Source organism: Marmota monax, unplaced genomic scaffold (assembly GCF_021218885.2).
Source record: "Marmota monax isolate L192 unplaced genomic scaffold, Marmota_monax_Labrador192_F-V1.1 WCK01_AAM20220418_F8-fsc00006, whole genome shotgun sequence".
Taxonomy (NCBI): Eukaryota; Metazoa; Chordata; class Mammalia; order Rodentia; family Sciuridae; genus Marmota; species Marmota monax.
The window spans coordinates 8,938,709-8,952,057 of record NW_026693712.1 but is presented as its reverse complement, the minus strand read 5'-3'; the positions used below and the strand labels follow the sequence as shown (position 1 = coordinate 8,952,057).

General features: G+C 50.0%; 1 protein-coding gene across 4 annotated transcripts in view; it reads left to right on the top strand.

Annotated features, from left to right (window-relative positions):
* Ndst1 (N-deacetylase and N-sulfotransferase 1) overlaps window positions 1-13,349 on the top strand; it is a 91,332-nt gene that overhangs the window by 36,764 nt on the left and 41,219 nt on the right. The window contains exon 1 of one of the 4 annotated variants that reach the window (XM_046460295.2): window positions 12,000-12,023. The exons of the other annotated variants lie outside the window; for them this stretch is intronic. The gene's annotated coding sequence lies outside the window, so the exon portion shown is untranslated. Of the gene's footprint in view, window positions 1-11,999; window positions 12,024-13,349 lie in introns of those variants that run through there. 4 annotated transcript variants of the gene reach the window in all.

Sequence of the window (13,349 nt, the reverse complement as noted above, 5' to 3'; positions counted from 1 at the left end):
GGCATGGTGGCACATGCCTGTAATCCCAGCAACTCAGGAGGCTGAGGAAGGAGGATCACAGGTTTGAGGCCAGTCTCAGCAACTTAGTGGGACTCTGTCTCAGAATAAATAATAAAAAGAACAAGGGATGTAGCTCAGTGGTGGAGTGCCCCTGGTTCAAGACCTAGTACCAAAAAAAAAAAAAAAAAGTGGTAGGGACATGACAAATTATGAATTTTCTGCCCAATGGCCAGAGAAGTCTTGTGCTGATGAGGAAACTGAGGCCTGGAGAGAGAGAGGGGCAGTTGCATGGCATGCAGTAGCTACTGGTCACATCCAGGCAGCCTGGCTAGAATTTCTCCCTTGTTATGCCTCTGTTAAGATGGTCCAGTTCTAAAGGTTCAGTCTCCTTCCTGGTGGTCAGCGTGAGTGGTATCTAAGCTTTCACCAGATGAGTTGGGCTGGTAGCCTTGTGGCTACCCTCATCATCAGGGACCCATTCTCATATTGCATAGACTATGGGCTGGAGCTTTGTGAGTCCTTCTGCCCAGCCTCCCGTGCCAGGGAAAGGTGATGGTGTCAGGGAAAGGTGACCTGGAATTAATCTTGGGATAGTAAGTAGGAGATCTAGACAGAGCCAAGGATGGAAACGAGATGCAGAGCCAGACAGGCTGGGGTCATATCCCTCCTCGGACACTTTCTGCTTATAGGACTTTGGGCAAACAGTTTAGTTCTTCATCTGCACAAAAGGGATAATGATTGTCCCATTTTGCAGCATTTAGAAAGATAAGGCAGGGCAGAGCTTAGCTACAACCTCAGTTAAGGTTAGTTATGATTATTGTTGTGGCTGGCATTTGTTGCTGTAGTTTTTTTTTTTTTTTTAAATATTTATTTTTTAGTTTTCGGCGGACACAACATCTTTGTTTTGTATGTAGTGCTGAGGATCGAACCTGGGCCGCACGCATGCCAGGCGAGCGCGCTACCGCTTGAGCCACATCCCCAGCCCTGGTTTTTGTTTTTATGGTGCTAGGGATAAACCCAGGGCCTCACACATTCTAAGCAAGCTCTCTACCACTGAGCTATTTCGCCAGCCTGGTATTATTAGTCGTCTTTTTTTTTTTTTTTCCCCCAGGTATGATCTTTTATTGCAATTTTAACATACTTCTGAATACATTTCCAACTGTCTTATCAGAATTATAATCAAGGCTGCATATAGATAGTTATAGGTGTACGTGTTTCCTTCCAATACTGTTAGTGTTGATTAAGGAGCTTGTGTAACCCTCACAGCAGCAGTAGGAGATATGTACTGCTGCTACTCCCTTTTAACAGATGGGTCAGCTAAGGCTTAGTGAAGTGGGTGGCTCAACCTGGGGAAGTTTAGACCCAGGGGATTAAATCCAGGGTTCCTGATTTATAAGGGGCTGCTATGGCCTGTCCCTGGTTCTAGGAGGCCCTGGGAGGCAGATTCAATGGGTGGATGTGTCAGGGCAGACTGACTTCAACTCAGTCGAATAAAGAAACAACAAAAATATCGGAATGGGCCAAAATGGTGGGGCTGTGTCTGGAGGGATTGAGCTCCCTGTTTCTGGAGGTGAGAACAGAATCCTGGAGCTCATGTGATTCAGATATGGTGGGGATTTTGGTCTCGTTCAGACCTGTGGTCTGGTTCCCTGAGGGAGGGCTTGAATTCTCAGCATCCCAGGCTGGCCAAGGATTGGCTTGTCTGGGCAGGTCCCAGGTGGTGGTGGGTGGAGATTTGCTGTAGTCATTGCTGAGCGGCATCCACCTATGATTTGCACCCCCAGCCTTGCACATAGAGCTACCTGCCCAGGCAGAGGCCAGGTGAGGAGAAGCGAATGTTGTCATAGCAGGGCCTTTCTCCATGCCTGCTTACCCTTCCTCCTTACACCTGCTTGTATAGGAGTGGAAGTGTTGTCTACCACCCTGCTTCACCTGTAGGTTAAGTCAGCAGTTCTCAAAGTTGGACTGTGGATCAGCAGCATCAGCATCATCTGGAAACTAGTTAAAAGTGCAAATAAATTATCTGGCCCTACCCCAGACCTACCAAGTCAGATACTGTGGCAGGTGGAGCCCAACAATCTTCCAGTGATTCTGATTCATGCTAAAGTTTGAGAACCACTGGGTTGTCATAAAATAAAAATTAAGAAAATCAATGCCCTTTTCCTGAGGCTTTTCAGCTTCTAGCATATTCAGATACCTAGCAAATGTGAGCAATGAACTGGGAGTGGTGGTGCACGCCTGTAATCCTAGGGGCTCAGAAGGCTGAGGCAGGAGGATCTCAAGTTCAAAGCCAGCTTCAGAAACTTAGCAAGGCCCTAAGCAACTTGGTGAGAACCTATATCTAAATAAAATATATTTTTAAAAAGCTTAACCACTGAGCCATATCCCCAGCCATGTCCCTGGCTTTTTAAACCCCTTGATATCCTGGGGTTCAATCCCTGATTACTCTCTCCCCTCAAAAAAATAGGGGATGCAGAGTAAAGCCCAGTTTCTCTCTCTCTTCCTCAAGGAGCCACCATCTTAGAATATCTCCCTATTCCCTAGGAGACAATCTTGTGACATAGAAGTGAGGTACAGCTCTACCCCAACATGATTACAGGATACAGTGCTGGGGCAACTTGAGGAAGACAGGATTGGGGATGTAAGAGTAGGGAGTTCTGTGGGTGACATGGGTGGGTGCCAGGAACAAGCTATCTGGCTATGTTTTAGGGCCGGGGCCAGGCAGAGAGTGTGGGTCCTGCCTTAGAGGACGGTGTGTGCTTAGGTGTGTGCACATATGGACATGCACATGAATGGGTTGCAGTGGCCACATGTAGGCTGCGAGGGCTAAGGGACCTGAACCATCACCAGGCCAGTGCTTTTAAGCATCTCAGTAACTGAAACAATGATCATAATTGTTGCTCACATTTTTGACAGCTTATCAATGTTTGCTAAGCACCTCCATGTTACCTACTCTGGAGTAATTCCCAGAATAATACTATAAGTTAGGTAGGAACTGTTATCGTCTCCATTTTATAGATAAAAATACCAAGGCCATTTAGCTCTAAGGGGCTAGATATAGGAATTCTATAGTTCTATAGAGGCGCTTAGAAGCATGATCTCATTGGAAGAAGGACAGTGGGGAATTGTCCTAGAGTATTTGTGTTGCATAATTTAGATTGATTTTCTAAAGTTGTCTCCAAGTATGTATTCTAGCAAAAGAGTGAGTGAGGCATGGGGAAGGGCTGGTGGGACTTGTTTGGGGTAGCTGCAGCCTCTCCTATAGACATTGTTATCCTCCCTGTTTTGTAGATGGGCCACAAAACTCAGAGGATCTGAGGCTCAGAGACTCAGTAGTAAGTTCAAGGTCCGTAGTTAGGATGAGATGAAATCAGAGAGATTAAAGCGGGTCTCCTTTGGTTCTAGCAGAAGGGTGTGGGAGGGTTAGGATCTGCCTATTATTCCTTCTGCTGTTCTTTCCTCCTTAGTGTCCCCAAGGTACTTCCCAGGAGTCTAAGGGCTTCCCTCACAGTTATAGGGTTCCTTCCATCTTGTTTAGGGGATTAAAGCCCAGAGAGGAGCATGGACTTGCCCACACTGGGCAGAGTCACTGTTGGGGTCAGATCACAGAATTATCTTTGTTCCAAGCAGGGAAGGGTTTTCTTCCCACAACTCTCCATACCCCACTCTGTAATTGGCTGACTAGGTAGCTGTAGCCCTCAGGGTGGCTCAGGACGCTGCTGGGGTGTCCTGTGAGAAGGCTGCCAGCAAGGAGTAGGGCGGCTTCCAAGAGGAAGAACACCAAGCCCAAACCCTAGTCGGAAATCAAATGTATTTTCTAGGTCCTTAGAGGATATTTGGAACAATGGAGGTGGGATGGGGGAAGCTGGACTATAAAAAGGACTTCTTGATATCCTTAAAAAAAGTAGTCTTTAGGTTTAACTTTTGTTTCTCTGAAGGATGTTTATGGAACTTGCTGAAAGCAGGATCTCAGCGCTTTGTGAAGTTGTCAGGTGCTGCTGTTGATAGCCTCGGGCTGTGGACTCTGGGCAGGACCATTGGGAAGTCTTCCCATTTTTTAGTTGGTGAAACAAGGCTGAGGTGTGAGGGGTCTGTACCATGGCATAGAGAGGTGGCAGAAGACTTGGGCTAGAACTGGGTCTTCCTGCACCCTACAAGGGTTTTCTGTTTTGCCTTACCACCCTGGGGCTCCAGCTGGCATGGGGACTGGGCAGGGGTTGAAATGTGCCTTACTACTAGGGAGCTGCCAGTCTACAGCAAGGTGGCCCAGGGGTGGAGAAAAGGCTGGACGGTGTGCCTGGTGATACCACCCCCATCCAGATGCCAGGCCCAGCTGTGCTCCGTCTGCCTAGCAGCTGGGAGCTGTGAGTCACACGCAGTGGGTGCAGAGGAGCAGGCCATTGTGTGTTGTGATTCATTCTGTCCTCCCAGCCTGAAGGGATGAGTAGGCCCTGAACCCCGATTCCTGCCCACGCCTGGGATGAAGGGCTCTGAGTTTGGAGGTAGGAGAAGCTGGCAGGGCCTGGGTGCCTCATTTCCCTCTGCCACCTCCTGTCTCAAGTACTGCATGATCTTGACTCGCCCTCCCACCAGTGCAGGGACTGTGAGCCCCTGAAATCAGGTACATTTTATCAGTTGTGATGTGATCCTGTACATTCTTAAGAAAAAGTCTTATCAGTTTCATCAGGTTTGCAGAAGGCTGGGTGTCTCTGTGAAGTGCCAACAGAAGGGCAGGGGCCACATACATTGCAGACTTGAGAGACTTGCGGCCTTGGTGGGGTGCAGGCAGAAAGCAGCCCAGGGGCAGTGTAGTGCTGGGAGTCAGTGTGGCCTTAGAGGCGGCTGTCAGGTTCTGAGACAGCTCCTCCACTTACAGCTAGCTGTGTGACCTTGGGTAAGTTATCTAGTCTGTTTCAGTTTTCTTATGTGGAAAATGGCAGTAGTTAAGGATATTTATCTCATGATGTTATCATTGGACTTAAGATAGTGCAGTAAAGGACTTACTCCAGTGCCTGGTACAAAGTAATCACTTGGTGAAAGGGTAAGAGTTTGCTCTTGGTGTTGGTCTCGCTGCTAAGTTGTGATGTGATGCTGTACATTTCTTATCTTGGAGTCTTGGTCTCCTCTCCTAGCTCTGCACTCCCTGTTGGGCTTTCTGGGAGCAGCAGGGCAAAGCTGGAGCGCAGTGGTGGACTGGGAGGGAGGCATCTCTCTCCACATTCTGGGAGGACCTGGGCAGGGTGTCCTGAGTCCTGGCTTTGTCCTAAGGCAGGGTTATGTAACAGCGGGGGCCTGGCCAGGCAGGACACATTCTCAGCTTCGTTTTGTCCCTCCATTGTCTCTTTCTCTCCCTTCCCCCACAGAGCTGTTGTTTGCTGGCCTTCCTCAGGCTTCAGGTTTGAAATCGGACCTCTGCTAGTCTGCCACTGATAGATTGAGTCCTGAAGGTTTGCTGGGCCCAAGGCCCCTCCTCCTACCACCTGGGGACAGAACCGAGCTGAAGTCTCTGTGCCTGCTTTGGGGGCAGCGACAGGCATTCTTCTTTTGGGAGGGTGGGGAGACAGGCTGCCTGAGTGGCTTAGGTCCCTGCTTTGGCCTGCCAGGTGGCTTCTGCTTGAGGCCTTGTGGTTCCAGTGGCAATGTAAGCCCTTCTCCTTCAGTAAGATTACCTCCCCCGAGAGCCTCCCCATTCCTGCAGCCCAGCACGGATCTCCTCCCCCAAGAAGCCTTCCCAGCTACCTCAGCCACAGGACAGGGGCCTCTGTTAAGCTCCACAGTGTGTTGTTCTCTGTCCCTTTTAAGAAAACAGAGGTCACAAACTGGCAGGCCACATCTGCCCCATGGGCAGGTTTTGTTTGGTTCATGCCAAATATCGAGCGAATTGCTGACAAAGAGATTTTACATAAAAATCCAGACTTCTGGCTTTACTTCAAAAATTGGAAGATTGAAAAACCTTGAGCCTACATTCTCCAGTGGCAGAAGACTTTCCCCGTGTATTGTAGTGAGCGGCCTTATCTGTCTTCCTGGTAACTATTGGGGGTGAGGGCTGCCTGATCTGTGTGTCCCTCAAAGCATTGTGCTTAGGCTCAGGACTTTGTATGCAGCAGGAGCATAACAAGTGCTTCTTAAGGGAAGAAAGGCATGGCAGTGGTAGGTCGATACCAGTGGTCCGGGTTCCATTTGGTAGAGGCTCTGGATCATCTTGCCCTGTAGCCCTGGAATCCTCCCCCCAGATAAGCTCTGGCTGCATAGCCACTGAGTAGCCACTGACCCAGGCAGCATCTTAAGCTGCAGATGACAGCCCTGGAGCACAACAGGAGAGGAGCCCTCCGCCTGCTGTCCTTCCCCTTACTCACACCCCCACAGGAACTTGGGGAATTTGGGGAAGGAATGGCCCAGCAGTCCTGGGGGCTTCCTGGTGGAGGGTTCAGGTGTTTGCTGGGCTTCCCCTTTATCTGCTTCATGCTCCTTCTAGAGTGTGTTGCATTGTTTATTGCTCCCTTGTCCCTCTGTCTTTCCATTCAAGAAATTCTCAAGGCCAGCTAAGATGTCTTCTCCTGGAAGAGGTGTTAGCTGAGAGGTTGCAGTGGTTTGGGTATAAGAAAAACCTGGGAAGTTTGCTAAAAAGGCATGCAGATCTCTGCCCTCCTCTCACCCAAGTCCTCTGCTCTGATTCATTCTGCCTGGGATACAGTCTCCCCTCCTCAGAAGATCCAGACATGGGGGTCTTTAGAGCATACTTTGGGGACCGTGTCTTAGTGCATGGAGCCCAGGGCTGCTAGGGAGGACTGTGGGTGACAGTTGGGCCTTGTGACTTCCATATGCCTCTTTTTCTCTCTGGGCTGCACATTCATCCTCTGTACGAACATGCTGGGCTCCTCCCAGTCTTTGTGCCTTATGAACTACCCTAGAGAGGGTAACACAGAGATCATCAGGCAGGTGTGTGGCGAGTAGGATAAAGAGGCTTGGCCTCACCCTGGCCAGGCCCACAGGGTTTCATTCACATCAGGAGAGTGCTGTGATCACAGGTGGAAGCAGGCTGGAGGACTGGGTTGGGGCAGGCAGGTGCTGTGCCTCTGGTGTAGGCCCTTGCATGGAGGGCAGAGCCTGGGTGGCCTAGTGACCTGGCCACAGCTTGAGGGTCCCTCACTGTGTGGTTCTGTGACATACAGGTTGAAACATCAAATGAACAGGCCATTTATAGCTGGGTAAGCTGAGGCACATAGAGGTAGGAGGCTCTTCTAATGTCACACATGAGTGGCAGCTGGACTGGAGCCCCAGATCTCCTGATTCTATCCCCTCTGCTTCTGCAGGTTAGTGCAGATCACCCAGCTAGGACAATCATCTGATTATCTATGAGGACCTAGAAGTGAGGTTCTGGAAAATGAACCATGGTCGCTGCACCCTGGAGGCATGAAACCGGTTGGGTGTGCGAGTGACCCCTCACACATACTCCATCCCACTTCTTTGTTTTTCCCTGAACTCTCTGATGGGCCAGCTGTCTCTGCCCACTTCCGCCTGGCACTGGCTTCTTGCTCTTTCTTCTGAGAACAAAGTTTCCTTCTGACAGTCTTCCTGCTGACGAGAGGAACAGGGCAGGCGTGGTGCTGGGCCTCCTTCCTCCGCCTCATTTGCTGGGAGCATGGGGCAGCACTGATGGGCTGAGGAGGCCAACAGCAGCCCCAGCCTGCCCATGTCAGGACCCAGAAGTTCTTCCTCAGTGGCTAAAAAGATGTTTAGAGGCACCAGTCAGGGACAGATGTAAAGGCCTGTCCATTGATTCATGTGATCAGTTGTCCCAATGCTGTACTGGGGATTTGCCCAGGATCTGGTTGTGTGAAACCTCTTCCTCAGGGTTTTACCTGGCACAGGTGTGGTATTAGCCTCCTGGTCTCCTGGGGGCTGCCAAGAATAAAAGGTGTGTCCAAGTGAGGGAGGTAATAGCTCCTCATTGGACACATTTTTATTACACATCTACTTTGTTTCAGGCCCTTTTCTAGGAACTGTGATGCCATGATGAACAAAACAGACCAAGTCCCTGTTTTGGAGGTGGAGTTGCTGGTGGGATAGAGTGAACAAGCCACCAAATGCTCACAATGTCCAGGCAGCAAGAAATGTCTGAAAGAAAAATTAAGCTGGTTTGGGGGTAGAAAGTATGACTTTGGGACACATCTCTACCTTGTCGGTTAGTGTCTCCAGAAAGGGGGGCTGCAGACTCCCAGAGTGAAGTAGGGAGCCACAGGAAATCTGGGGAGGATCATTCTGGGAGGGGAGCAGTCATCTAGGCTGTGTGGCAGGGGTGCAGAGCATGGGTAAAGAACAGGCAGGAGGCCTGCTGAGCAGAGAATGAGTGGCCTGGGGCAGGCAGATAGGGTTCTGCTTCTTGGCCCACAGGAGGACTTTGCTCTTTTAAATTTGAGGAAGGGGAACATGCTGGAGGGCTTGGGGTAGGACTGATTGCTTTGCCCTATTCTTATTTATTTATTGTGATATTGGGGATTGAACCCAGGGATGCTTTACCACTGAGCTATATCCCCAGCCTATTTCATTTTTTAATTTTGAGACAGGGTCTCACTAAATTGCCAAGATTGGCCTCAAGTTTGGGACCTTCCTACCTCAGCCTCCCTAGTCACTGGGATTACAGGTGTGCACCACTGAGCCTGGCTTTGCCCTATATTTAGAGGGATCATGTGGACTATTGTGTGGAGAAGACACTGGAGGGTGGGGAGAGATTGGTGGGGGATGAAGGACACCTGGTCAGGAGGTGGCTGTGATCATGCAAATGAAAGAGGACGGTGGCTGGGCTATGGTGGGGGAGTGGAGGGGTGGGTGTCAGGGGTTTCTGGATTCATTTTGCAGGATGAGCTGACAGGATTTGCTGAGGGATTAGCTGTGGGGTATGAAAGGAGAGAGTGTTGACTACCAGGATTCTGGCTGGAGGAACTAAAAAGATGGTGTTGTCATTTACTGAGAAGGGAAAGGTTGCAGGACAAGCAGGTTTTGGGAGAGAGGTAGCAGTCAGCTGTGCTAAATATGGGCACATGCTGTTGGGGGTCCTGTGGGTGTAAATAAATGCATGCTCCTGTTTCTGTTGGGGTGAGGGATGCCCCAGCTTTGAGACTCTTCTATGAAAATGCATGTTTCCTGACTCCTTCATGTTCTTCTCCCTCTCTGCAAACTTTCTCCTACTTTTCCCATCCTTCTGGACAGAAGGGACTTGTTGTCATGGTGGAGGTCCCAGCCTTCCCACTTGGCATACCTGCTGAGTGGGAGTTCTTCTGGGGTGGGACGGCCGGAGGTAGAAGGGGAGGCTCGAGAGAGCTCTGTTGGTTGGCCCTTGGTTTACTCTCTTGTGCATAGAAGTGTTGAGCTGGCCCTAGAATTCTAAGGGTGGCAGGGAACGTTTGAAGAGATGATATAATACAGTTGTTAGGAATCTGGACTTGGAATCAGTCAGGCATGAATGCCATGTGGCTGTGACTCTGGGCAAGTAACATAACCTTTCTGATCCTCAGTTTGTCATCTACAAAAATGGGCTAATCATAGCACCTGTTTCACAGAGTACTGCAATGGTTAAGAGAAATGAACAGAAAACACCAAGCAGAGGCCCAGGCACACACAACACCCAGTTAATAGAGGCTGTTAGCAATGACTTGTGTGGTTCATCTGCTTAAGGGGCTTTGCCCAGTTGGTGGTGGGACTCATGGGAGGTTATTGAGCAGAAACATTTTATGCATATGATTTGACAGGGCAGCTATGAGAGCTGCGAGTACAGAGTACTTGAGTTATTTTAGCAAGTCTCTGCCCCTTCCACCTTCCAGAGTAAGAATTGAGGCTGGCCCTGTTGGACTCTCTGCCCATTCCTTAGCTAAAGGTCTACATTGACTTGACATGACAGCCTCTGATTTGCACAGTCCTTTGGGGAGGAGGGTAGCCATTTTCTCTGTGGCTTCTAATAGGACTTCTTATCTCTCTATCCCAGTGTGAGCCTTAGGGAAATGTTAGTGAGGGTCTTTGAAGGGTGGGTGATATTGAGTGGACTTAGTGACATATAAGGTTCTGGAGTGAGGCATGGTGGCCATAGTCATAGCTATTCTAGAGGTTGGGGCAGGAGGATTGCTTAAGCCCCAAAGCTCAAGGCCAGTCTTTACAATACAAGCGGCACCCCCTACACACACACCACAAAAAAAAAAAAAAAAAAGTATCATATGGGTCTGAACAGGGCTGACAGGGCAGAGCAGGGCCTGGAGAGGCATTCCACTGGGCACTTGGATATGACCTCGGCTCCTGGGCTGAGTCCAGGCTGGGTGGTACCTCTTCCAGTGGAGCCATGGAGAAGTTGACAATGGGTGGAATGTGCCCCCTAAGGACCCACACTTCACTGGTGCCCAGGCATGCCAGCCAAGCCCTTTGCTTCTGCAAGCCTGTTTTCCAGCAGCTGAGCTGGCCAGGACAGCCAAGGACATTTCAGAGTCCCTGCGTCTCGTAGCGAGGGTGTCACTGGGACTTGCTTGTTTTCCCAAGTCCAAGGGTCTTTGGATAGCAGGGCCTCTGGAGTTATTCCAAGGACTTTCCTTAACACCTGGGTAAATCAAGGTTCAGAGAGAGCAAGGCACTAGAGCGAGCAAGGCACTAGAGCGAGGTCTCCCCCTCATATCTTACCTCCTTCTGTTCCCATGTCCCTTACTCAGATTCCTGGCCTGCTGCCCAGGCAGATGTTTATACCAGCCTCCCTCTTGCGGACTCCCCAAGAGCTTTGTTTGTCCTCCTGTTATCATAATCTTGCCATACCCTACCAGGCACTCAAGTGTTTGATGTGTCTGGCCTCCATTCCCTTCAAGGGACTGCTTGGGATGGAGCCTCCCAGGCAGAGCCATGCAGCATAGAGGTTTAGGCCTCAGGCTTTGGAACCAAACGACTTGTGTTTGAATGCCAGCTCTCCCCTTCATAGCTTGGCCCACCTAGGCATGATGGCCTACCATTCTGAGCCTCAGCACTTCCCATCTGCTCAATGAAAGCAGAGCAACACTAATTTACAGGATGTCAGGATAGGTAGCTGAGGTAACGTGTGATGTGCTGGCATGGAGTAAGCTCTCCAAAGTAGTCACTGTTGTTACAAAGGCCCATCGAGGCTGTTGGGCTGGTCGGAGTAGACCCAGCCCTGCACAGGGAGGCAAAGGAGGTGGGCTCCAAGTTTACTTTCAGAAACTGCCTTCCTGTATTTCTTTTGAGAAGTCACTCATTCTCTGGGAGCACCACTTTCCTCTCCTGAGAAAGTGGTAAGAAATTCCCGCTCTGCTTGTATAAAGCTGTCATTGGATGTCAGAGCAATGCTTATTATGAAAGAGCTTTGCAAGTGTGTAATGACTTAAACATGGCAGATGGTAGCTGTGGTGTGCTGATGATGGTGATGAGAACATGATAACCACAGTGTTGGACAACTGGTCAGTCTGCAGGATGTCCAGCACCCACATGGACTTCCCCATCCCGCCTCCCTGCTCCTTGCTGCCTGGCACATTAGCCCCAGCATTATATTCTAGAAAATGTGGGCAGTGCAAAGACCTGATGGCACTTTCCAGGCCCTGGAGGGTTTGGGGTTCTCTGTGGCTGATGCCTGGGAATGTGGGATTAAGAGCCAGACAGATGCTACTTTGGATCTCAGGTGAGCATTTCCCATTGGGGAGCTTTTGAGCAAGTTGCTTCATCTCCACAAACCATCGTTTTCATATTTGTAAAATGAGGCTCTGGTGGGGAAGGCCAAACAATCAGCAAAGTACCCAGCACCTTGTGGTATAGGGTACTTGTACAATGTGACTGTGGCATGGTGAGCTATGGGGTTATGGACGGTGGGGAGCTGTGGCCTTGCATCTATTTCTGAGGACTTCCTGTGGAGGTCACTTATGCTTCCTACAGAATTTCCCAGCTTAGTGTTAGGAGGATCTGTATGGTCATCTGGTGCTATTCCATTTTACAGGTAAACAAAGCAAGGCCCAGAAAGGAGCCAGTGCCAGACTGGGACCAGGGTAAGGCAGGAGGTGCACCCAGGTGCAGTCTCCGGAGGGACTCTTCTGGCAGGCTATGGGGAGTAGGGGCCCTCGCTAGCATTACTTGAGCTCTGCCCTGGTTAGTGCTTAGTTTAGGACTCATTCTTAGGGACATCTAGAGGTACCTTCTAGAAGCACCTCACAGAAGCCCCTGATCACTTTTTTAAAGGGGACCTGTGTGAAGTAGGTCACCTGGCGTTTTGCTTTTTGTGCTGCTGTTTCCCCGCCTCTGGCTGGCTGAGTTCTAGCAGCAGCCAGGACCTCCTGCCCACCAGTCCCACCCCCTGCCCCTCCCCCCTGCCAGTTGTGCCTTCTGTGAGTGTGCTGAGCCCCCTCCCACCCAGGAGTGTTGTCAGCAGGCGCTTGTTGTGACGACAAGCCCCAGCAAGTCTGTGGGGACAGGCTGCTTTCATGTGTGCCCTCGGTGAAGCCTCCCTGGACTCAGCAGGCCCTGTGTTGGGCCGGCCAGGCCTCTAGGAGATTAGGGGGCTTCTGTGGCTCCAGGCATCTCAGAGCTTTTCCCTTCCTCTGTCGTTCAGTCCACCTGGCTTACCTTTGCTCTGGGCACCCACCTGGAAGCTTTTCAGTTTTCCCAAGGCTTTGGCATCTTGCAGAGCCAGCTGGTCTTGGGGTGCCCTTCTGGGTCAGGCTCCCTGTCTCCACTGCTGGGACTGCCTGCCGGCCTCAGGTGACTTCTTAAGATGTGGCCATGACTGTCAATCCCTGCAAGGGGTTCCTAGGATTTACCTGTGGCTGGTAGGACCTCAGCCACCTTCATGGTGTGACATGAGAGGCTGGAAGGTTGGCCTATACATGTATGGACACACCGTCTTTTTTGTTCTACTGCTGCTCTTGGGGCCTGAGATTCCGCCATCAGCAAAGTGCCTTGTGCTGTCCTTTGGTGTCCTCTGAGAAGTTAAACACCTTTTCAAGTGGACACTTAGAAGTGCTTGCTGCCAAGAATTGAACACAGGCTGCCCTGACTTTTTCTAGCTCATTGTGTGACCACAGCTGAGTTGCTTCTCCTTTCTGGACCTTGGCTTCAAAAGTCCCTTTTCAGAGACAGGGAGGGAGAGAGAGGGAGTGCTGGGGAGTGATATTGGCCAAATTATAGTTACATTGTGTGCATGTATGAATATGTAACAACAAATCCCATTGTCACTAACCACTATAATGTACCAATAAAAAATGTGGAAGGAAAAAAAGAAAAATCCTTTTTTCTTTTTCTTTTTTTTTTTAAAATATATATATTTATTTATTTTTATGTGGTGCTGAGGATTGAACCCAAAGCCTCAGATGTGTGAG